Source organism: Quercus robur, chromosome 3, assembly GCF_932294415.1.
Source record: "Quercus robur chromosome 3, dhQueRobu3.1, whole genome shotgun sequence".
In the NCBI taxonomy this organism is placed as follows: domain Eukaryota; kingdom Viridiplantae; phylum Streptophyta; class Magnoliopsida; order Fagales; family Fagaceae; genus Quercus; species Quercus robur.
In genome coordinates this window covers 10,562,042-10,586,922 of record NC_065536.1, presented here as the reverse complement: position 1 = coordinate 10,586,922, position 24,881 = coordinate 10,562,042, and the positions used below count along the sequence as shown (strand labels likewise).

Genomic DNA, 24,881 nt, shown 5'->3' with positions numbered 1-24,881 from the left:
AGACGCCCCACTGTTTGGTAGCCTAAGAGGGCTGTTCATTCTTGCGAGGGATATGTCTTCGGATGATTACTTCCTACACCGCATAGAGCATCCAGTTCTAACGTCGGCATTGTTTTGGGTAAGTATCGTTATTCACAGATAGGCATTGCTGTGTCAAATAATGCTATTAAAGTTATGGTGACATCTTTTTATTAGCAAACATCTCGGCCTTAGTTGTCATTGATTCAAATGCTATATTATTGTGCCGAGCAGCGCTTGTAAACTTGTAAAAACATAGAAACAGAACATGCGAAGTAAAATAACAACAATTTTTATTAATATGAAAAATTATTACAACGTACAAAGAGGGGCTTAAACAAGCCTATACAAAAGGTAAACTGCCGAAGCAACAATAATATTCGTAATACAGATAAGTAAACAATCAGGTGTCTTTTAAACTCGTCTTCAAAGTCTCTCCGATCTCTGCCTCAATATTGCTCATATTGAGAGAAGAACTTTCTTTAGAAAAAGTTGAAGGAGAAGGAAGAAGAAAATGAAGGACAAGGAAGAAGAGGATGGAGGAGATGAATGAGGAAGATGGAGGAGATAAAGGGGGAAGATGGAGGAGATGAATGAAGAAGATGGAGGACATGAGTAAAAGAAGGAGGAGAAGAAGAGGGAAAAGATGAGAAGGAAGAAAGATAGGCGGAAGGAGGCGCCAGTGAACGAAGAGAGGAAGAAGCAGGGGCACTTAGTCCCTGCCCCAGTCCTGACTCCTAACACACTGGCGCCGTATTAGATATGCTCATGAGAGAGCGGGTAGTACTGATGATGTGTGTCCTCGGCTCAGTCACGCCAAAAGTGTGACGTGACGAGTCCCTGCTTCGGATTTTGGCTGAAAGAAAGGCGAGACAAATCTTGAGTCTCCGCCATCCTTGCCCTGATCGAGCCATTTCAAGCTTCGTTAGAACATGGTGTTTCTGGGAGGGGAATAGTTTTTTCATTGCTTATTACTACAGTGAGTGTGTTTCAGGTTAAGGTATAACCGGAGAATAAGAGTAAGCTCCGGAAGGAATCTAAGGGTTTCAAATTTTGGTGGGAGTAAAGGGATTCATTTGTGAGGGAAACCACTCCTGTTTCTTCTCTTTATATAGGGGACGAAGAAAAGAGTGCTTAATGAATTCAGATCTCTAAGGAAATCTGCAAACATAAATACGTCCATTTCATTCCCCCACGCCATCAAAAACCGTTGAACCTGGGAGGTCTCGTAAAGGGAAGATATTAAATACGCGCTTCAGATAACCAAACGGCATAAACGCATCGTACGCAAATCAAGGGGAATATCTTGTAGACCGGTACATTCCCTAGGCAGGTGAAGAGTCGCCAGCGTCAGTCAAGGGCTGAATTAAATGAGCTATAATAATGACTCGGTATTATCAAAACCCCCCTCTCCAACCAGGAAGTCGGACAGCAGGGTTTTGAGGGGCTATTGTGGGGCCCAACGATTTATGGGTCGAGCCCATTTATTCATGGGGAACCCTAAGGCCCAAGCCGAAGAGGGTTACAATCCAAACTTAATAGCATAAAGCCCAAAATGGCCCAGAGATGTTGCCGAGGACAGTTCAGTCCTCGGCAGACCCAAAATTCCACCGAGAAGGAGGGCAAAAACGGTATAGGAACAAGCCTGAAAGAAAATCCAAAATATCTAGAAAAAGCTGCCCTTCCCATGCAAGGCTCTGACCTAACAGAGTCGTATTCGTCAGCTTTATCAACCATCCCCAACGACTTTGGGTTTGGATTGACGGGACAAGTATCAGTCTTGGAAATGTCTACCCTACACGTGGACGAAGGAAAGTGAATGCGGACTAGTATAAAAGAAAAGATAAGTAATCTAGAGAGGAGGGCTGGGAAGATTGGCCAGAAAGGAGGGGCTTCTAGTCCACCTCCAGGAGAAAGACTCCAAGGGTGAAGGTACTTTAATCACATATGAACACCACCAAAACCCACCGCTGGGTAACTAGGGCCTAGCCTTGCGAATCCACTCTCTACAAATGATATTGTTTGGGCCCATTCACGTGCGAATCCAACACCACTGCGGTTTGTCGCGGAACGTGACCCTACAGTAGGGTATATAGTTAAGCTATCTAGATTCTACTTTAGTAGGGTATATAGGAGTTATAGGGTCTAGCCGTCTAGAGTTAGTCCTAGACAAGCTTTACGTAAAGTTATGCCTCTTAGTTGTAGCCCAAAGCTACACTTCCTTTAAAAAAAAAAAAAAACATTGGTATGTATTTTGAAAATCTAATTATTGGATTGCATGCTCTTTACATTCTTACCAAACATGTCAAATTTTGTGCCAATTAGATGTTATTTACTATACAATCTATAAACTTTTTTTAAACATAATTTTAGACTATGAAAACTTGCAATTAAATAAGTGATTAATGACATAGTTATTGATATTTAATCTCTTGAAAATTTTGTAAGCATAGAGAATATAAAAAGATAATATAATCTAATGGTAGATTTGTCAAAATTTACATTTAATAAAAAGATATTTAATAAAGTTGTAATCTTATGCAACAACTAAGTTTGTAACCAAACTTTGTCTTATCTTTAATTGTCTAATAATTCGAAGTTTGTAGCCAACTAATTGTCTAATAATTTCACAAAAAAAGAAAAAATAAATGTATATACATTTCATACATAGAATTTGCCAACTAAAACCTAAAATCTTAGGATTAGCTTATAATCTTTATTCACAAATGTATGCAAGGATAGAGCCAAAATTTGGAGTTAAGGTAGACAAAAGTATTATAATAAAAAAAAAATCATTATGAAATTCTAAATAAGCATCCATTTAATATTAACAAACTGTCAATAAAGACAAAAACACAAAATCATTGTTTCTTGATATATTACAATGCAATCATTTATGAAAATGGAACTCGACATGCATCTTTGATGCTTGTGTCAGCTTCTGGTTAAGGGCAAAAATATAACTTTTTAAAAGGCACACTTCTTTGTGTTAGGTAAAATTAATTGATTAAGCTTAATTTTTTTTAGTTTTGCTATTGATAATTTTCGTTGTTGGGCTTGTTAATTTTGTTTTAGATTTTAGATCTTTTTTTTTTTGACATTTTAAAAGTATCAATAATATTGTTAGGGGGGAGGGGCAAGTGTTATTTCATCGAACCAAATTAAAAATTGATAAGTTTTTTTTGAGAAAAAAAAATTGTTAAAATTATTAACTATATATACACTAGTATTTTTTTATTAAAAAAAATTGGAAGGGGCCATCCCCCCCAAAGTCCAAAGCATAGCACCCTCCCTAGACATATGTGCAATCTCAATAAACATGCACTTGCTCATTGTTCTAGAATGTGTATTACACAGAAGTAAATTAAAATTATGCAAAGATTTGCCAACTTATAAATAAATTAAAAAAAAAAAAAAAACTCTGTAAGATACCAATTATGTTTAGTATGCAAATTGCTTATTATGGGTTATCCCATTTTGGAAAGAAAAAGTGGAATAGTTGTTGAGCTATTTATAATTTATATACTTAGTTTTACTCAGCGTAATTTGTGTTATTAGGGTAAAATGAGTTTTGCAAACATTTACATTTCTTTTCAAAGAAAATCTATTGCAATGGTACAACTATGGTACAAAGAAAATGAATAGTTTTTTTTTTTTTTTTGTGCCAATGGGGAATGGTTCAGTTGGTAAGACTCGGACACTTTATCTAACCCACCTAGGTTTGAGTCCTGCTGCCAACAGTCCTTCGTTGGTGGGCATCCATAAGAGTTGGCGCATGGATCTTAACCTAAGTGCCCTACTTGGGGGCTGGCGTAGCTTAGCTAATTCCCATTTTTCGTTGACAAAAAAAAAAAAAAAATTGTATTTTGCAATATGGTATTATCAATAAGTTTTTCAATGAATTTTGTATTTGAGTTAATGATAAGGAATTGTAAAAGACTTTGGATTGATTAATTTTTCTTTTTTTGAGAGGAAAAGTGCTTGCAACTTATTACTAATGGTATTACTCATTCACGGCTAAAGTTAGATAATTTAGGGTAGATTTTTCCAAAAATATAAAATCTAATGATTCAAATAGAACCCTAATAATTTCTTTTTAGTCCAAAGACTTCAAAGTACAGGGCTGTAAATGTAGAAAATGAAACTTTGTGGATTAAATTGTGACATGGCCAGACCACAAGGGGTAAATTGTAATTTATCCAAGAGATTATTCTGGATTTCTGTGAAAGCATCCTATGTTTTTTGTTCTCAATTGTGCTTCAAGGAATGAGACACCACTATGAAGCATGAACATAAATGTTCCCCTTCTCTGCTTCAGTAGTATTTCAAAGGGCACTAATATATTGGCTATTGAGCTGCCAATTGAGTCCAACTAAGTTTTTGACTTTTAACTGTGTTCAATCATAATAAGGCTGCCAATTTCTAAAACACCATTCTTGGTGACAATTTCATACCTCCACATGCAACTTTTAAAACACGGTGTAACATAATTCAATGACACAGTTGCAACTTGGAACATATATTTATACTTCTAGTATACATTTGTTTATATCGTATATTGGCACTTCAATATGGAATATATTTAGAAAGTACAAAAGAACCATAAGAGAAAGGAGGAGCAACTGAATGCAATCTATGGAACTGATGTGCTTGTAGAATATTTGATGAGTGAAATAAGTTCAGATGGAGATTTAATTGCAAGTGACTACCAACTATAGAGGAAACAGTTAAACCAACAAATGATGTTCTATGACACAAGTTTTAGGTATGGCAACCTAGGCTCTCACTACCAAACCCATATCAAATATCTCTGTTGGGGATCTAAGCTTGTGGACCCCCTTATCATTTAAATACTGTTCAAAGTAAACATCTCTTTCCTTCTTCTGGAATCTAGTTAGTGTGTGACAATTAGGAAATTATGGCTATTCCATCCTCAACATGATAATTTGTGAAAGCAAACATATCTTGTGATATTTTATATTTGGAGGTATAAATCCAAATGGATTGGACATAGTCTTAGTTAACTTTTTGATAGATATTAATAGAAGCAACCTCATTCAAGCTTGAGATGATGATCAGCCATTGAATATCAAATCACTTGAGGCATCTAATGAAGACTAGCATTGTTATGAACTCTAAAAACTCATGACTAACAATGTCTCTAGACTTAATCAGATAGAAAACACGTTCTATTCCCATGAGTTAGTTGTACTCTATTACACAACTAATTTCTAAATGCTTTTGCTAGTTGAGAAGATGCAGGAAAAGAGAAAAGAAAGAAATAAAATCGACAAATCTTTTCGATTGATAAACTACACAGCAACAGTACTAATCCTTGAAACAATTCCTCGATTTAAATTAGTCTCATCATCATCTATTATCCATGAAAGCAAAATCCTCCCAATCCAACAATTTGTTGACATGAGTCTTTTGTATAATGAAAAACCAGTACATGAACAATGAAAACTAAACACTTTCCTTAGTTATCTCAACAAACAAATAAAAGGAAATAAAATTCCAGTGCATGTGGCATTAAGTGATCCATCAGAATTCTCAAAACCACCCAACCATCAATTGCTAGTTCACACTCCAGTTCTATTTTTATTTTTATTTTCATTCTTTGTTACAAGTGCAGCCCATGATAACAACATCCAAAAACTCATGACTAACAATGTCTCTAGACTTAATCAGATAGAAAACATTTTCTATTCCCATGAGTTAGTTGTACTCTATTACACAACTAATTTCTAAATGCTTTTGCTAGTTGAGAAGATGCAGGAAAAGAGAAAAGAAAGAAATAAAACCAACAAATCTTTTCGATGGATAAACTACACAGCAACAGTACTAATCCTTGAAACAATTCCTTGATTTAAATTAGTCTCATCATCATCTATTATCCATGAAAGCAAAATCCTCCCAATTCAACAATTTGTTGACATGAGTTTTTTGTATAATGAAAAACCAGTACATGAACAATGAAAACTGAACACTTTCCTTAGTTATCTCAACAAACAAATAAAAGGAAATAAAATTCCAGTGCATGTGGCATTAAGTGATCCATCAGAATTCTCAAAACCACCCAACCATCAATTGCTAGTTCACACTCCAGTTCTATTTTTATTTTTATTTTCATTCTTTGTTACAAGTGCAGCCCATGATAACAACATCCAAACACAAATTTTCAAAAAGCAACCAAATTTGCATTGATCACACTTTAAAAGGATCAACATATAACATCAATAAAAACTGATGCAGGAGGCAATGAGAAGACAGATTTATTATGGCCCCTCAAAAAAAAAGACAGATTTATTATATTTTATTTTATTTTAATTATCAAGGGCAATTTTGTAATTTCATAATATTTGGGAATGGGCTATGCTAACAGTCCATTAGATCTTCTTTTGGGTTTAATTTAAGTTTGGTTATTTAGTTGGGCTTAGTAGTAAAAGCCTAAGGAGGCCAAGTCCAAGTCTTATTAGGGTTTTAAGAAATCCTAGTTCAACTAGGATTAGGTATTAGTTTTCTATTTAAAGATTTGTGATGCTTTCTATTGAGATAATGAATGTTTTCAGAATTTAAGAGCTATGATGCTTCTTTTATGGTTTGTGTGATGCAACCTTCTCTAAGGTGTGATGCCAAGGAACCCTAGGTGTGATGCTTAGGAAGTGTTTCCTAGAATTTATCTATTTTCTTTAATTTTACTATTCACGATTACTGTTTATATTACTGTTCACAGCAACCCAAATATTGATTTTCACCTTTGTTTTCATTCCCGAACCATATTAGTCCTTGTCCCCTTTGAAAACCCTATAATCCCTATTATTTTCTAGTCTATTCCGCACCAAAACCTAACTCTAATTCTTCAAAACCCAAGTTATACCAGATCTGCCCTTGTGTTCTAAATCAGATTTTGTTGTTCCCGTTGTCCTACGTCAAAAACCCTAACAATTTAAGAGAAAGCAACATCAATATTGATGTTTTGATCATTGTCCATGTAAAAACAACAAGCCTCTCACTCTTCAAGCTTAGTCTCCCCCATCTCCACCACCACCAATAGAAAACCCTTAACACTAACCTAAATTTAACTACAATAACCCAAACATTCCTCCAATATTTCACTTCCCCTCAATTGAAATATGATCAAGGCCACAAAATATCAAAAAACCCACTTCAGAAAAATCCAAAACCCAGTAAATCCCAATAATCAAAATCCCTCAAAATCACCAAATTTAGTCCTTGTTCATCCAAAAAAAACCTCCAGAATATCACATGCCCTGAAATAATAGTTGATTAAGACCACAAAATATCAAAAACCCACATCCCAAAAATTTGCAACTGCTGTAGTCACACTGGTCTCCCACCCCGCCCTTTGCTGACTGAGTGACCACTATTACATAATTGCTCTTTAGTCATCACTAATAGCTCTTCATTCACCACTACCACAGTTTAAGTTAACTTGAATCTTCCACCAAAAGAGAAACTATTTGCAAGGGGAAAAAATGTCATAATTGTAGGTGTTTTACCAGTAAATTAATGAACCAACACCTAGTCCCAACCAAAATTGCTCAATAGTAGAAGAAAGATGCATGCATACATATACACACATATGGGCTTTTGATTTCAAAATAGCATTTTAAACTATCACTTCCAGCATAAATAACTCCTGGTTGATTTGCTAACAAAAATCAGTGTATTTGTGTCCTTGTTTCACTACCCCTCCTAATTACTAAAAGATGAACTTTCACTGTTGAATGGACCATTGTTTTGACGGTAACACAGAACTTCCCTCTCCAAGGCTCATGTCAGCATATTTTGATAGAAGATCCTACAGAATTAGCCATAAATTAGAAGAACATTTGGGAGAGAGAGAGAGCATTAAACTTCCTCTCTGTTGGTGAATACAAAACTAAGACATGCATCAAATGATCCAATGATCAAAATATGGAAAGAAACGAGTGTCTAGTTCTTATGTGTCTAAAAGAATGTGAATCGATATTTGACTGGATCAATACAGATGCTTTTTTTTTAAAAGAAAAGAAAAGATAAAGACAATGAAGAAGGATAAAACAGCAAACACAAAAATCGTTGTATGTGTGCTAGCAAAAACATGTTGGTGACAGATTGCAGAAAAATATATGAAGAAACCATGAGAAAACTATCACACAGTGGGAAGTTACTTTGTTGGAGACGCCAATCTCAAACCTAAATTTCCCACAGGCAGGCAAACAAAATAATGAATCATACCTGATAAGTTGCTGTGTCTCGGCTCTCAGCCTTTTGTTTTTGAATCAATACTTGTGCAGTTACACCCATCAACTTCCATTTCACAAACTGCAAGAGATACCAGAGAAAGCAAAACATCAGCTAGCATTATAAACTTCTTTTGAGAAACAAATAAACCCAAAACCATAAAACCAAAAAATGCTTCTTGGAGGAAATAATTCATTCAATGTGCTAGCTTTTGTAATCCTTTTTGTAGGAATACAATTTCTAACTGTAAAGGCCATTTGTGAAATCACAGCAAAACTCAACCTGGTTAGAATACCTTTCACCTTACATGTTTGAAAATTGACCAGTTTCCATAACAATTTAATCATCTAAGCATAAAGTTGAATTAACTTATTTACTGTGCTGAGTTCTTCACCTTCATGTTTATTAATTTAGGGCACTATCAGGAAGCCCAATGATCAACAACTATGCAATGGTGGTAAAAAATTAATATAACGATAGAAATACCTCAAGTAACTTCTCTAGAGAGGCCTGCTTTAAGTACTGACCAGCTTTTTCTTGCTCTTGAATCAAGAACCACACAACGTGAATAATTCAGAAAAACTAAGCCCATAGTTCATACTTTGTATTACATATATGAAATTTTCAAGCTGCTACCAATGAAAAATAACAACCTTTTGAATGTAATCTGCATATGATATGCAACAAAGGAACTCCAAAGCTAATTGAGAGTAGTAACTAGCTGCTTCTTCAACCATGAGCTGCTCAAATGTTATATGGTAGTCTATCTTCCCCTCTCCGATTTCCAAAAAAAAATTCAAGACATTCTTGAGCAAATCTTGTTGGACCTGTTTACCATTCCGCTCCTGCTTGATCTGGACACACAAGTCACAAGTGTCTAAAGCCCAATTGGTAGAAACAGAAACCAATTCATAAAATTAATATAGAATCTCAACATACTAGGGAAATTGCAGCATCTTTAAAGCCACCAAACAACTTACTGCAGACTTGAAACTCAAAATGAAAGTAAAAATTAGCTTAGTGAATCTTAACCTGAAAAAGGAAGGTAAAAACAGAAAAAGGATGTGAGAGAACCATGCAAACTCAAGGAAGTTATTTTACGCATGAAAGAGCATGCTTACAAGATCGTGGAAGCAAAGAATTGCAAGATCATTGAGTGAAGGAATGCTTCTTCTATTGACAAAGTGATGAGCAAGGTACATAAAAAATCCTGATAAACACTTTGTCATCACCTTGTAATTTTTCATCCTGATAAACACTTTGTCATCACCTTGTAATTTTTCCACATTTGCAGAAGTTTTATAAGTAAATAGGCATCGTGTTTGTCATTTAGAAATGGTAGCACCTAACAGTACAATTGAAAGCAGGGAGATTAACAGAACATAAAAGTTGTTGGTGTTATTCCATAAAACATTAGGTAACCAAGGTGTCTAGGTATTTCTGAGTAGAAAAGCATTGGGAAAGTAAATTGGGAGGTTGGTCTGTAGACAGCTAGCTAGCTCTACAGATAAGGTAGACATGGTCCATCTGTTTGCCAGTCCTTAATTTTCACCAAGCTACCATTTCATTAGAAAAGGGAGCTCTTAACACAAAATAATAGAGCTAATGTGCTATCAAGTTGATCCTACAATATAAATCCATCCAAGACAACATAAAAGACACAGTGAACAACCTTGTTATTTGTAATGCTAACATACAAAAGTTTTTTTTTTTTTTGGTTGTTGTTCTGGTTTGCACTGTTCTTTTTTTTTCCTACTTTTTGGGTTTTTTTTTTTTTTTTTTTTTTTTTTTTTTTTTTCCTTTTGGGGGTGTTGGGGTGGGGGGGGGGGGGGGGGGGTTTCAATGACCAAAGTTCTACCATCTAACGCATAACTTATCTCATTTGCAAATTGGACTAAACTAATGAAGAAGTTGTCTAAAGGTTTTAGAATTGCACCACTGAAACAATGCTCTCCTCCAAAGCCATTTTGTATCTTTCATAAAGCTGCCCTGAATAATCACACATGGTGTTAACACAGCTATCAACCAAGTGAAGGAAGAACTCTTCATGGAGATGAAAGATAGTGTGACAAAATGCAAAATCACAGCTTGACAAATATATAACATTTAATATATTCCTGGAAAGAGCTAAAACAGAAACCTTTCTGTTTTCATTCTAAAAAAATTCTACACGTTCGTTCTAGCAACTTATGCTAATTCTTTACTTCAACCATCCCACAGTTAGTAATAACCTAATTATAATTGAGAATGTGTGCAAACACACACACATATATACATGACAAATTGACAAACAAGCAAGAAACCAAGAGAGTGCATCATAATTTAAGAAAAGGATACTTAAAGAAATTCATTAATGTCATAAATTTACATTTGTGAATAGATATAATAAATTACAAAGAAAACCAAAAGAAAGAATTAAAATTTTCACAAAAAAGTAATGACTATATCTATAAGCACACAAGGATGTACATAAAAAATTAACAACAAACCATGACAACTCATTATAGTTATCAAAAAGGATACTCGAAAAACTACATGAACATAAAAAATACGTGCAAACTCTACAACAGATTACTTAATAAAACAAACCAAGAAAACCCATTATAATTTTCAAAAAGGGTACTAAAAAAAACTACATGAACATGACAAATTAACTTGTACTTTAGAACAAATCACTTAACAAAGCAAACTAGAGAACCCATTATAATTTCGAAAAGTATACTCGGAAACTACATTAACATAACGAATTATGCACATACATCACAGAAAATTACTCAACAAAACAAACCAAGAGAACCCATTATAATGTTCAAAAAAGGGTACTTGAAAAAACTAAATGAACACGACAAATTAACTTGTACTTTAGAACAAATTACTTAGCAAAGCAAACAAAGAGAACCCATTATAATTTTACTCCCAAAACTACATGAACATAAGTTACATAAAAAAATAAATTCATAAATTACAACAAATTACTCAACAAAAGAAACCAAGAAAACCCAATAAAATTATAAAAAGGGCTACTTATAGAACTTCATGTAGTCTTCACCAGAGAACAATGTCTTGGGTCGGTGTCCAATCAGAATATGCTTAGCCCTGACAATCCCTTCTTCAAGAATCCTCAACCCATCATCCAGCATTACAATCTGCCTCATTCTCTTGCTTCATCCACAATATACCCAATAGTACAAATAGCCACCTACTTCACCCACAATAACCACATATTCTTGTGTTAATCAATCACATTAATCAAATCCAATATAAGATTTCTATGTTTCTTCAAAGCATTCCTTCAAGCAATAGTAAATATACTCTATCCCCTGCCTCTATTGTCCATCTAACTCCTCCATCTTAGACCACTCCATCAAAGAAAAACCCACCCTTCTTGTAAGTGCCAACATCTTCACTAGAAATAGACAATCTATGACCCATCACTGTTATCCACATACAGGGTTATAAAATGAATCCATGAGTTGCTCTTCTATTTTGATTTTAATCAACTTTGGCATCTTTAAAGCTCACTAATTAGTTATAAAGTGGAAAACTAAAAGATTACACAAATATATGCAATTCATCACTTGCAACAATAAAAGAAATGTTGAGATACATATGTAATAAATCACATAAAAGGTTATATAGAAATTTCACCATTATAGATTGTTCACAACTTTTCACCCTTTTAGGTTAAAGAAATCTATTGCCACCACATGCTTTTTATAAAAACTGTATGCAATTCAAATGAATAAATAGTACACACTTATAATTCCATTGTGAATTTCTCACATTCAGTAGAAATTTCACAAAATACATGACTTTAATAAATCCCACTCTTGTCAGAAATATACACCATAATCTAAAGTATATTTTTTAAAGGAAATATAAGATTGAAACTTTTACAATATTAATCAGGTCAACAGATGGGGGAAGGAGCAATTTCTACCTGGATGGTGACATCATATCTCCGATGCTCCAATGGGTCCACTGCCAAAAAGAACATTAATAGCACATAAGAGAAGTAAATGAAAAGAAAATTACTTAATTGATTAAAAAATCAGAGGAAAACCAAAATTTCTTGGTTTGGCTACCTACTTTTGTGGATTCTTACCTTCTCTAAGACTGCATAGTTGCCCTCATAGACTATTTTGAAGGCCATAACTTTCCCCTCCACGTAAGACGATTTCTCCATACTTGGAATGCAATGAAGTTGATATTTTTGGCATATTGGGTATTATTTAAGCAAAGTAGTAGATATATTTTAGAAGAAAAATCTAGCTTCACATTTTACAAACAATTACTTCTAGGAAATTCCATATACCTTCAAAGAATTTGTTATTAGGATAACTATTAATTATGGTTGCAACAAAATAACAAGTAGATTTACTACAACAACTTACCAATAAAATGCAGCGTTTTTAAACTTATGAGCCTAAGTTGCTTGTATGTAATTGATATAATTTAAGACTTGAGGATCCTAAGACATTTTATCAAAAAGGTGAGATACACCCCAAAAACCACCACCCATAGCTCCAAAATGGTTACATCATCGGCAATTGACCAATTTCCCAACACCTAAACATACATACACACCAATAACCATCTCAAACAAATAGAGAAAAAACTCACCTTAGGGTTATTGCCAACATCAAGATTGTTGGTAGGTTCAAGTTACTTGTGGGATTGAAATCTAACTTTAATAAATGTGACAACACGTTAATTGTTTTGGCCATTTGGAAGGTAAGAAACAACAATCCTAATAAGCTTAAAATCAAATGGATATAAAATAAATAAAAGCTCCCCTATAAACTACACTAATGGGTTGTCATAATAAAACATTCAATTTGAAAATGATGAACTAAGGTAGGGTACAACTAGATGCAGAGAACTGTGAGTTGGTATAATGTATTTATGTCCTATCTAAACACTGATCTCAAAAAAAAAAAGAGCATTAAAAAGAATAACTGCATTGTTATTTGGCCTATTTCACACACCAAAAATTTTGTGGACTAAGTATAGTATAGAATAAAAATTAAAACAACATTTGTCTTTTCTATAAATAAAAATAGTCCATGTGGAAATTATATTGGGCACATTGGTAGATCAATTCTTTGCAAGAACTATTACATCGAGTGTAGTCTTTTATCTCCTCAATGAAAGTAGGGGGTGTGAGTGATGGTCAATGTGTTAGAACCTCCAAATTGGTGGCCATAATATGTGTTACTTGTCATTTGGATCTTCCCCAAGAATACATTTGGGATGTACAGGATAATCGCAATTTGCACAATAGTAGAACCAATACTTTGGATCGCGTACTTCTTCACAGATATCGCAATAATATTCACCAGAGTTATCTTTGGCAGTATAACAGAGAGTAAGGGGATGCTCATGTTGTTTGTACTTTGTGGTTTGTGGTAGTGTAGCACATTTGAAGTCCAAAGCAAATTCACAAGTGATACAACGGAATATTGGGTAAATTTTAGAATCACAACAACTACAATTCTGTTCAGATTCTATGCTAGAGAGAAGAAGTGGATGCTCATGACCATGGTGGGTATGTGAGCTTGTTAATTTCAATATAAAATCAACAAACTGGATAAGTATGAATTTGACTGTTTGTTAGTAAGTAGATCATGAAAGTTGCTTGATTTTTTTATTTTATATAAAAAAACCTCAATTTGAATTTTAGAGATTCACTGGGTCGGTAACTATTGTTGTTGAAACAGCCAGTGGTTTGTTTGGGGAGTACCAAAGGCTTATGGCAGCACAAAGTTTAGTCTGATCTAGTACTCTTTTCTTTTATGACTTTCATCCTGGGACCGCTGCAGCTTTCTGCTTGTGCTCCCCTTGTCCAAGGTGTTTTACCTTGGCTTTTGTGGAGTACTTCTTTATAATCAATACAAATTACCATCGTCTATCTTTTTTTAAAAAAATTACACTACTTTTAAAAGAAAACCTACTGAAATAGTACAACTTGCTTTTTGCAATAGGATATTATTAGTGAGTTTTTCATTGAATTTTGTATTAGTATTAATGATAATAAGTTTTGGAATTGTAAAAGACTTTAGATTAGTTTCAAATGGATATGGAGTAGATTTAAATTAATGAGATACTTGTTGTACTATGAGTTCAAAATAGTTTCAAACTGGAGATATTTGACACAAAATTAGGGTGGATTTGAAATCTACTTTGAAACCCTTGGCACATTATTCAAATGGATTAGATTAATCTTTTGTAGACCTTTTAATTTAATGAGTGTAATTAATGTATTTCAGAGACGTGAAAAATGTTAATTTCAATAAACAAAAAGGATAAGTAAGGACTTGTTTGGTAGGTGGATTTTTGTTTTTGTTTTTAAAACTGTGTGAAAATAGTTTTCAAAAAATTGAATTTAATTTAGAGTTTTTTTTTTTCTTTTTTGGAATATACATATACCTGTTTAGCTCCCACTTTTAAGAATTTTTTTAAAATACTAAAAAAAATGTTTAGAAGACCATTTTATATTTTTGAGACAAAAATCAGCTAATTACATATTTTTGAAAAGGGTAAAATAAAACACAATGGGATTACATACAAAAAGGTAAAAGATATTTTTAAATAGTCAACATCAATAGTGCAACACACCTATTCCAATTTGAACAAAGTCTCTCCAAACTAGTTTGGAGAGAAACCCTACAAACTCATCATATATATCTATATTGGATGTGAATTTTGAAAATCTAACCGTTAAATTGTATGTTCTTATTACATTCTTAATGTTTACAAAATTTCCAGAAAATTTAAGATCAATTGCTATGTCATCAAGTAAATGTTATAACTTCAAGTTTTTGTAATCTAAAATTGTATATAAAAAATAAGTTAATTGATCAAATAATAAATAATATCCGATTTGAACGAAATTTGATATACATGTTAAGAACATAAGAAACATGAAATGCAACAGTTAGATTTTCAAAATTTACACCAAAAAAAAAAAATGAAAAGTTTGAAGAGTTTCTCTCTAAACTAGTTTGGAAAGAAATTTTGTTCAAACACAAAAGTACCTAAAACAATTACAAGTAACTCAAATAGAAATTTTAACAAAGTTCTAGAATTTTTTTTAAAAAAATGGAAGTACAATGTGTAAATTCCTAAGCCTGAGACCAATCAAATAAAATCCGAATTAGCAAAGACTTCAAACAGTTAATAGGTCTCACAATAGCCTCATGTGTGTGTTTGATTTTTGCTTATTTGCATAGTTTTTATCAAATGATATGATTTTTAGTAACTTTTATGTTAAATCATAAATGTGTAAAGTTAAAAACTTAGATTTTTAAAATTAAAAAAAAAAAAGCAAAAAATTCAGATTATTTGAAAAAAAAAAAAAGTGAGACAAAAAGTAAATAGCAAAACTGTTTTAAGCAATTCACAAACGCATCCCATATGTGTGGCTGTTTCGTTGTGGGTACCAAATTAACTTAATTTTTTATCCAAAAAAAAAGTGTTAGTTTTCTAACTAAAATTCATTGAGGTTCTTTTTTTATAAACCAAAATATGTTAAGCCCAAGTTTATTACTCTACACGCTTGGGGACTCTCTTTAAGGCCAACTTACGCAAACAAGCCCCATAAACAATATCACCACACTACACGCCTGGGACTGTTTAATATGTTCATAATCTCTGTGTGTGTTTTGTTTTGATACATCAGTTGTGCTTCAGGTATAATTGTTTAACTAATTATTAAATCTCACCATCTTCTTCTTTGGGGCTTGGGCTGGACTGAATCTGATAGATCATGTATTGTTGGGATTGTCAGTTTTAGAAACTTGTTTATTGAGTAGCCAATGGAATCCAACTAAGTTTCTAACTTTTAACTGCGTGTTTCAATCATAATAAGGCTACCAATTTCTATAGTGACACCATTCCTTGTGACAATTTTGTAACTCCACATGCAACTTTAAAACACCAAGGTGTAATATAATTCAATGACCCAGTTGCTACTTGGAACATATATTTTTACTTTTAGTATGCATTTGTTTTATTGCTGAACCTGAACAGCAATGAATTTGGATGAAAATATGCTAGCAAGATTGGAGAATTCTCTAAGAATATTAGCAGAAGAGAGGAGGCTCTTCTGAAATAAACATCTGGAAAGGAGTCAAAAGAGAGTGAAAAAGAAAGGACTGTTCGCACAATAGAAAAGAGTTTGTATGTCTAATTATAAAAGAGTTGTACAAGCATAATGACAATCTAGGGAATAAGAGATGATTAATCATGGATGTTTTCGTTAAAAACACTAGGAGGTGTTAACTAGATGAACTACAAAGCTCTTGATAACCTGTGAACTTCTTAATTAGTTCTTAATCATTCTTTACCAAAAAAATAAAAAATAAAAAATTTTTATTTCCCAGCCCCCCTGTTTGGGGCTATGATAATCCATACACTTGTTTTGCTTAGGAGAGTTTAAATCTGTCTTTTTGTTTTGTTCCCATATCTTTCTCTTTCTCTTCATTTTCATTTCCTTCTATTTTTATTTACCTTCTCATTAATTTTAGGATAAATAAATAATTTTTTTAACATTTCTATTTTTCTTTGTCAAACTCAATTTGTCCAGTTTCATAAAACAATTCAACTACACTTTCATATAGCTTTCAAGAAATATTCTAGTTATTTACGTAAGTGCTACCCCCTTCTCTCCTCTCCTCAGCTTCGGCCCTGGCCACGCCAAACCCACATCCCAAATACTCATTCTATGTTTCCGTTACCATGATGAAATCCTCAAGCCCAACCAATCAGCCCACACCATAATCCAAAAATAGCCAACTACGCTGCCATGAGATTACACACACACACACACAACCTTTGACATACTTCTTGGCATCTTTTTTTTCTTATTTCTTAAATACAAATAAAAAATAAAAAGAAAAAAAATCAACGCAATACAAAGTCAAATAATACACAAATCCTTAAATTTACAATCTAATAATAGTTAATTCCTATAGTCTAATAATAAATTTATAATCTAATACTAATAGTGTAATAATTCCATAAAAGATGAAAAAAAAAAAAAAAACGTGTATAAACTATAAATGTTATATATGGAATTCACCAACTAAACGAGTAAAACCTAACATCTTAGTTGAATTAGCTTGTAATAATTTTTATTGACAAACGTATGTGCAATAGCAATCAACATGCATTTATTAATTGTTCTAGAAAGTGTACTACACAGATGTAGATTACGTCAAGATTTGCCAACTTATGGGGAAAAAATCGGTTAGTTACCAATTAGTTTAGTAAGAAAATCGCTCATTATGGATTATTCCATTTTGGAAAAAAAAGAAAAAGAAAAAAGAAAAAGATAAGAATAATTTATATAAAAATACAATCTGATTATGTATTTGAATGTGTTTATGAATTATTTAAGTAATATCAATTGTAAATTTGTGATGAGATTTGGTTATCATGATAATCTTCTTAAGAGAATGAGAAACTCAAATAATTAATTTTGGAACTTAAAAATTTTAGTTGTAGAAAAAAAAAAAAAAAACCATAACACACTATGCAAAAATTTGAATAATGGGTCCGTTTGGATTAAACTTATTGTTGCTGAAACTGAAAACTGAAAACATTGTAACAAAATAATTTTTAAATGTGTGAATAGTGTCTTGGGATCCATTTTTAATATTTTTTAATGTGTGAACACTGCTACAATACGTGAACTGTGATTTTTGTCTCTGCACAGTAACTTCATGTGATTTTACTGTTCATGCGTTGAAAAAAAAAAAAAAAAAAAACCCAAAATGTTGAAACTGAAACGCGCAAAACGCGCAATCCAAACGGCCTCAATATAGATCACTTGAAGTGTAAATAGCGTTTTATGTTGTTGGACTCCTGTTGAGCCATATCAGCAACCTATTTTTAATATTTTCTCTCATTTTTAATTATTTTTCTCCTCATTAATTTCCCATCTTACAATTACACATTTTCCAATATTTCCTTATTTATTCATTTTTATCTCCATACTACTCTATACCTTAACCTTACAATTTCTCCTTCTCTTCATCTTTCTTTTATTATGACTTTTTTTCTCCTTATTTTCTCTTCCATTCAATCCATATTTTGCTCACACAAAAGGGTGAATACTCTCTCTCTCTCTCCATATATTTATTCTTTCTTTTGTTGAATTTTTAAAATTTTATTACACCTCTGATTTAGATCGATGACTTTGTATGTTTAACTCTCTTTTAGATTGATATGATTTAGTTATATTTTAGTTTTTTTTTTTTTTGTCTTTTTTATTTTTTTGTCTTTTGTTACATGTTATCCTATAAAATTACAAAATGATTTAATATTATACTATTACGTAGCATGACTTGGATAATTTGATATTTACAACTATACATTTTCTTTTGAATATTCTTCTACTCATTTTTTATTATATAATTTTGTTATTTGTCTTACATTCTCTTCCAAAAAATGTGATTACTATCTCTCTCTCTCTTTATTATTAATTCTTTCTTGCAACTCTACTTTAGATAAGTGATTTTTTTTTTTTTTTTGTTTTATTTTTTGTGTCTCTACTTTTGGATGATAAATTTTGGTGGTATGTTTTTTGAGTTATTTATCACATGCACTCTCTAGTCTCTATCTCTCTTATAGTTTTGGTTTGAATTAATTTTTAGATATTTTAAAAGTGAGAATTTGAGTTTATATCAAAATACAATCTACATTATTATGTATTTGAATGTGTTTATAAATTATTTAAGTAATATCAATTATAAATTTGTGATGAGGTTTGGTAATCATGATATTCTTCTTAAGAGAATGAGAAATTCAAATAATTTATTTTAGAACTTAAGAATTTTAGTTGTAGAAAAAAAAAAAAAAAACACAATATACAAAAGCTTGAATAATATAGATCACTTGAAAAACAAATAGTATTTCTATCTTTTATCGCAAAAAAGGAAAAAAAAAAGGAATAATATCAATCAAATGCACCTAAGTTTTTCAAAAAAAGAAAAAAGAAAAAAACTCAAAATAATAGAATGATATATTTGTAGAGACTGGGAGATGAAAAATAATTTTAAAAATAGTTCAACTTTTAAGGAGAACAAATTATCTCCAGTATGTTTGAGAGAATAAATCATACATTATATCATATTTCAAAATAGTTATATATTTTCATGAATCATGTGGGTCTGCAACTAGTTATTATATAATAATGTAATAATTGGTGTAAATAATATTGATTTATGTCACATTCATAATTTACTTTTGAGTCATTCAGACTTAAAAGCCATATATCATTGATCGGTCACCTTTATGAAGAAATTTTAGTGAAATTAATAAGCAAAAATGACTGGTAATGCAATGGAGTTTATAAAATAAAAAAAGAAAAAAAGCTTAAAAGAAAAAAGAGATCGGTAATGCAATATTGGAGACTACCCGTACATGGCTGATTTGATATATCTGTTGTAACTCATAAGAGATACTTTCCTGTTGACCAGAAGATACTACATGCAATGATAGAAAGCTTGTTCAACCCGAGCCATCCAAAAATAAAAATAAGAAGTCGTATTACAGTCTAGTCTAGCTGCCCAATGGAATTTCAACCATGGTTTTATCCTAACATGATTGCCATTTTATTTAGTGACTCTAGTCTTGGTGACTAAGTTTGTGCATTCACCTGAGTTGAGACAAACTCAAAATTCACCTGAGTTGTTTTCCTGCATCAATAATTGTCGTCCTATCTTCTGCTGTAATAGAGATGCAACTCAAGGCAATTTGTGTAAAAGCAAGAAACTGTTCCTGATTAATTCCTTCTTTTAATGACATAGGATCTATGATTTCAATCAACCAATTTTGTACATCGTATGGGTTCACCAACATTGGTAGAAAGGAGGGACTATACTTGTACTGTGGAGTATTCAACATCCATCCAGCCAAAAGCCTAAGTAAGAGCACACCATAAATATACACATCAACCTTCTCAGTTATATAGCCTGTAGCAATATATTCACCTTTAGAAATAGATAAGAGTGAGAAATCAATCAAATATGGCATCAATATATTCACCTGTAGCAATATAATTCCGTCTCGCATACGGCATCAAATACATGCAGTTCACCTTTAGGAATAGATAAGAGTGAGAAATCAATCAGTCTGGCAACATTGTTCTCATCTAATATAATGATGGCTGACCTAATATCTCAATGGATAACAAACCTGGAAAATGAAGTATGAAGATATGCAAGGGCATTAACTATGCCCTGCATTTCCATGTTAAGGGCTCAAAGTGGATTGTCCCAGTTGGGTTGATATAATTGGAGAGAATTTTATCCCTGACATATTTGGTCTCTAGCAGCATCCTAAGAGTTTTAGAACATTTTGGTGGACACTCATTTGCAATCCCACCACAATATCTTTAATAATGCCAAGCGTAACTTCTTCCATAACAGAATATCTTTTTTCTTTTGTGTAGTACTTTTTAACTGAAAGTAAGTGGTCTTCTAGAGAACCCTTGAATAACTTAAAATCACTATCCTGCAAAATACATTAACGCTGGTCATAGTTGTTTGTTGCTCTTTTGAGCTCCTTAGCAGAGAAGACACGGATAGAATTGCTTTTCCCATTGCAAAAGGCAATTAGCTCCTCTAATAATATTGTTCCATTCTTCATAAAAGATGTCTCCTATTTTGCTTTCCTCTTCATTTTCAAACACAAATTCATTTTGTCCACCAAACCTTTAGATTACAGATAGAAATATTAATATACACTTAATATGTTATGACATGAAGAGGCTATAATATTGCTGTAAACCAAGATGCTTGGAGGCCATTAATCAATCTTTTTTCTTAGAGATCAAGGGTCATGCACAATTTAGAGTTTGAAACTGGTTGTACTCTACCACTACATAAAAAATGAATCACTAGAATTTGAAACATATTTCACTATAAGAAATCAAACATGTTCTATGACCATTCTCATAACTCATGATTTACATCTTTGAGCAATTCGGACATGTACAAGAGTTCAGACCAATTAGGTCATTATGGTTCATTAGTTCGATCAACAAATGTTTTGAACCTTAAGAAATTTTCCTTGGACACCTTGTCCATTGAATTCTTAAGCCTTTTGAAGCATTATATATGTCAGAGCTTGGTTTCATTCTATAATCATATACACTACTTATTTTTGAATTATTTCAAATTCCAATCAGCCTAGAGTCATTTAAAAAGAAAAGAGAAAATTGAGAGGTGGGGGGGGTGTTAAGTACATCAGCCTAGAGTCATATTAAATTTTTTGAAATATAATAATTATTTTACTTAAATATTAAACAAAAGTGATAATTTGAGACATGAATCTGTGAGTTTTGACTTTTTAAGTTGAAATGTGAACCTAGATCCACCTCAAACAATACTTTTCAGCAGCAAATCAGTAGGACTAGGAACACAAATATTAAATTAGCATGATCCAAGAACATAGATCTCAAAATATCATGATCTATTAACACAAATCTCGAAACTGAATCACGCTTAATAGGCATGGAGGCAAATATAATAATTGAAAACTGACTGAGGGTTTCAAAGAAAATGTACCTTATTCTACCCAGAGAAAGAGAGACACAGCTATAACATAAGAAGCTCCAGAATTTGGTAGCTTGTGGATCTGGAGCCTTCCTCTCATTCACTTGACACTATCATTATATCATGAGCTCTATTATATAGTACCAATTAGAAAATATTTTCAAAGAGTCAAGGAAAGGCTTACTAGTAAACTGATAATGATCAAACAGGAAACTAGTGGGAAATTTCATCATAATGACTTGGCTGTTTCGTGGAGTTTGAGTTCCTCTTCAACAAACCTGTGTGCCGGACCAAGTTGAGAAACAAACCCAAACAAAAAGTAAAAGAAGATAAGATAAAAGTTGTTGACCAACTTTCTAATCAATCTTTTAGTTGGAGGTGAGGTTTTCAATGTTGGTCCTGATTCTCTCAATTGCATGGCTCCAACAAATAGAAATCTTTTTTTTTTTTTTTTATAAGTAAGAAAGAAATATATTGAAAAAATTGCTTTATGCAAAGAAGCACAAAGCATATCAAAGATTACAAGAAAAAATAGAAATCTAGTATCCGAATATTTAATTTACATGCATTTTTTTTAATTGCATGAAAGTGCTGGCAACTAATTATTACTTGTATTGCTTGTATTGCTCATTCATGGTTAAACTTGGATAATTTAGGGTAAATTTTCCATAAAATATAAAATCTATTAATTTAAATAGAACCCTAATAGTTTCTTTTTAGTCCTAAGAGTACAAACTATAGAACTATAAATATAGCAAATGAAACTTTGGGGATTAAATTTTGACACTGCCAAACCACTATTGGTAAATTGTAATTTATTATTATTATTATTATTTGTTAATTCAACTTATATTCATTGAAACAAAACAGAGTACACAGGGAAAAACCCCAAAACCAGAATAGGGAAGGTACCAGGCTACCAGCATAGGGAACCTCCCTACTACAGCACCCAACTTACAAATCTAACTACAAACCAAAGAAATTAGCAAAGCAAAAGTGCACTAACAACACAACCTTCTAACTACCTTTAAAGCTAAAGATAACAAGGAGACTAAACAGCACATCTGTAAAGCATCCAAACAACACAATAGCACTCTGGCAGCACACGGACAACACAATAGCACTCTGGCAGCACACAGTAGCACATGTAATTTACCCAGAGAAATTATTTTGGATTTCTGTGAAAGCATCCTATGTGGATTATCCGAGGAAATTGGAGGGTTTAAATTTAAGGGATATTTTCCCAGTCTAAGTTGGATTTTACTTAGTGGTTCTATGTCATGTTAAGATTTAAGACCTATCTGGACCTCCTATTGTTTTGCTCTGCTATATCAATTGGGCTTCAGGTCTAATTGGTTAATTATTAATTCTAATCACTTTATTTTTGGTTTCATTGGGCAGATATGCTCACTTCTCAGTGTCAAACTAGTGAATAGTACCGCATCATCTCAACCATATATAATCTTGTGACAGGGTACCTTGAATCAGGGAATGAGAAACCACTATGGAAATAAAGTTCCACACACCCCTCCCTTGCTTCAGCAGTATTTCAAAGGGCTGCTAATGTATTGGCTATTGTGCTGCCAATGGAATCCACTAAGTCTCTAACTTTTAACTGCATGTTCAATCATAATAAGGCTGCCAATTTCTACGACACCATTCTTGATGACAATTTCATACCACCACATGCAACTATAAAACACAGAGACTTGGAACATATCTTTTTACTTGTAGTATACATTCATTTTATTGCGGGCCCTGAACAGTGATGAATTTGGATGAAAATAAGCTAACAAGTATATATGATAGACCAATCAATTTGCAAAAGTTGTTTTGCCACATCAATCATTGTTGTTGGCAGGTAAAGTTAAGAACATGGGAGAGCCATAACTGTCAATTATGAGCTGGATGAGTGAGACCCAAAGAGAATACCGTGAATTTTGCAGCCCGACTCATAGATGCTGCAATTCTAGATTGGAGAATTCTTTGAGAATATTAGCAGAGGAGAGGAGGCACTTATGAAACAAACATCTAAAAATAGTTGCCTCAATAGGGGGTAAACAATATTGCATTCTTTCATCAAGTGGTTAAAATAGGAAATCCTAGAAACTCAATACTTTTTTTGAAGGATGATCAAGGGAATAGGATAACGGATCCTTAACAAGTCAAACAATTAGTTGTGGGTTACTATTATTAGAATCTATTAGACACCTCTAAGTGGCATCTGGCTCAAGAAATTTGGGTAGAATTTCAACAGGTTCACCAGTTTCAAGTTTAGAGATCCAGCAAACTATATTTTCTTGGATGGATAGAAGGCCCAAGGCCCTGATGGGTTCACAGCTTGTTTTTTCAAAAAAGCTTGGCCTGTTGTTATCCATTCAGATGTAGAGCCCATGCCATCCAATCGTTTCTCAATTCCGGTAGGTTACTGGGAGAGGTGAATGCAATTATTATTACTCTTGTCCCTGTTTCTCAATTCAAGTAGGTTACTTGGAGAGGTGAATGCAACAATTATTTTACTTCTCCCTAAAGTGAGCAATCCTTCAAGCATGGGGGATTATAGACCAATTTCCTATGGCAATATCATTTGTAAGTGCATCACAAAGAACTTGACTAATAGACTTAAATCACGCTTGAATGATATTATTAGCCCAACCAAACTGCCTTTGTGCCTAGTAGGAATATAACAGAAACTGTGCTATTAGCTCTTGAAATTGTTAAGAACTACCATAGAGAAAAAGGCCTAGGTAGGTGTACCATCAAGGGTGGTTTATTTTTTTTCGTGCCTTCAAGTTGCGGGTTTTCCCTCAAGATATGTTAATTGGGTGAGGGAGTTTATTACGACTCCTATGTACTCTGTAGCTGGTTATTTTCAAGGAGCCAAAGGGATGAGATAAAGGGATCCATTGTCCCCACATTCGTTTTTGCTAGCAATGGAGTTCCTAAATCCAACTCAGATGCTAAAACAAGAGGATTGTAATGCCAAGGACTTCAACTTGCATCCCAGATGTGAGAATATGCAGTTTATTAATATTTATTTGAAGACAACTG

The 24,881-nt window shown here is 32.8% G+C and overlaps 1 protein-coding gene and 1 pseudogene across 1 annotated transcript in view; both read right to left on the bottom strand.

The window, feature by feature from the left end:
- Window positions 1-7,623: 7,623 nt before the first annotated feature.
- Window positions 7,624-24,881, bottom strand: part of LOC126717012 (cullin-1-like) — a 75,046-nt gene continuing 57,788 nt past the window's right edge. Inside the window, exon 7 of the mRNA XM_050418152.1 lies at window positions 7,624-7,843. The gene's annotated coding sequence lies outside the window, so the exon portion shown is untranslated. The remainder of the gene's footprint in view (window positions 7,844-24,881) is intronic.
- LOC126717010 (serine/threonine-protein kinase ZRK1-like) lies at window positions 19,679-21,504 on the bottom strand (annotated as a pseudogene).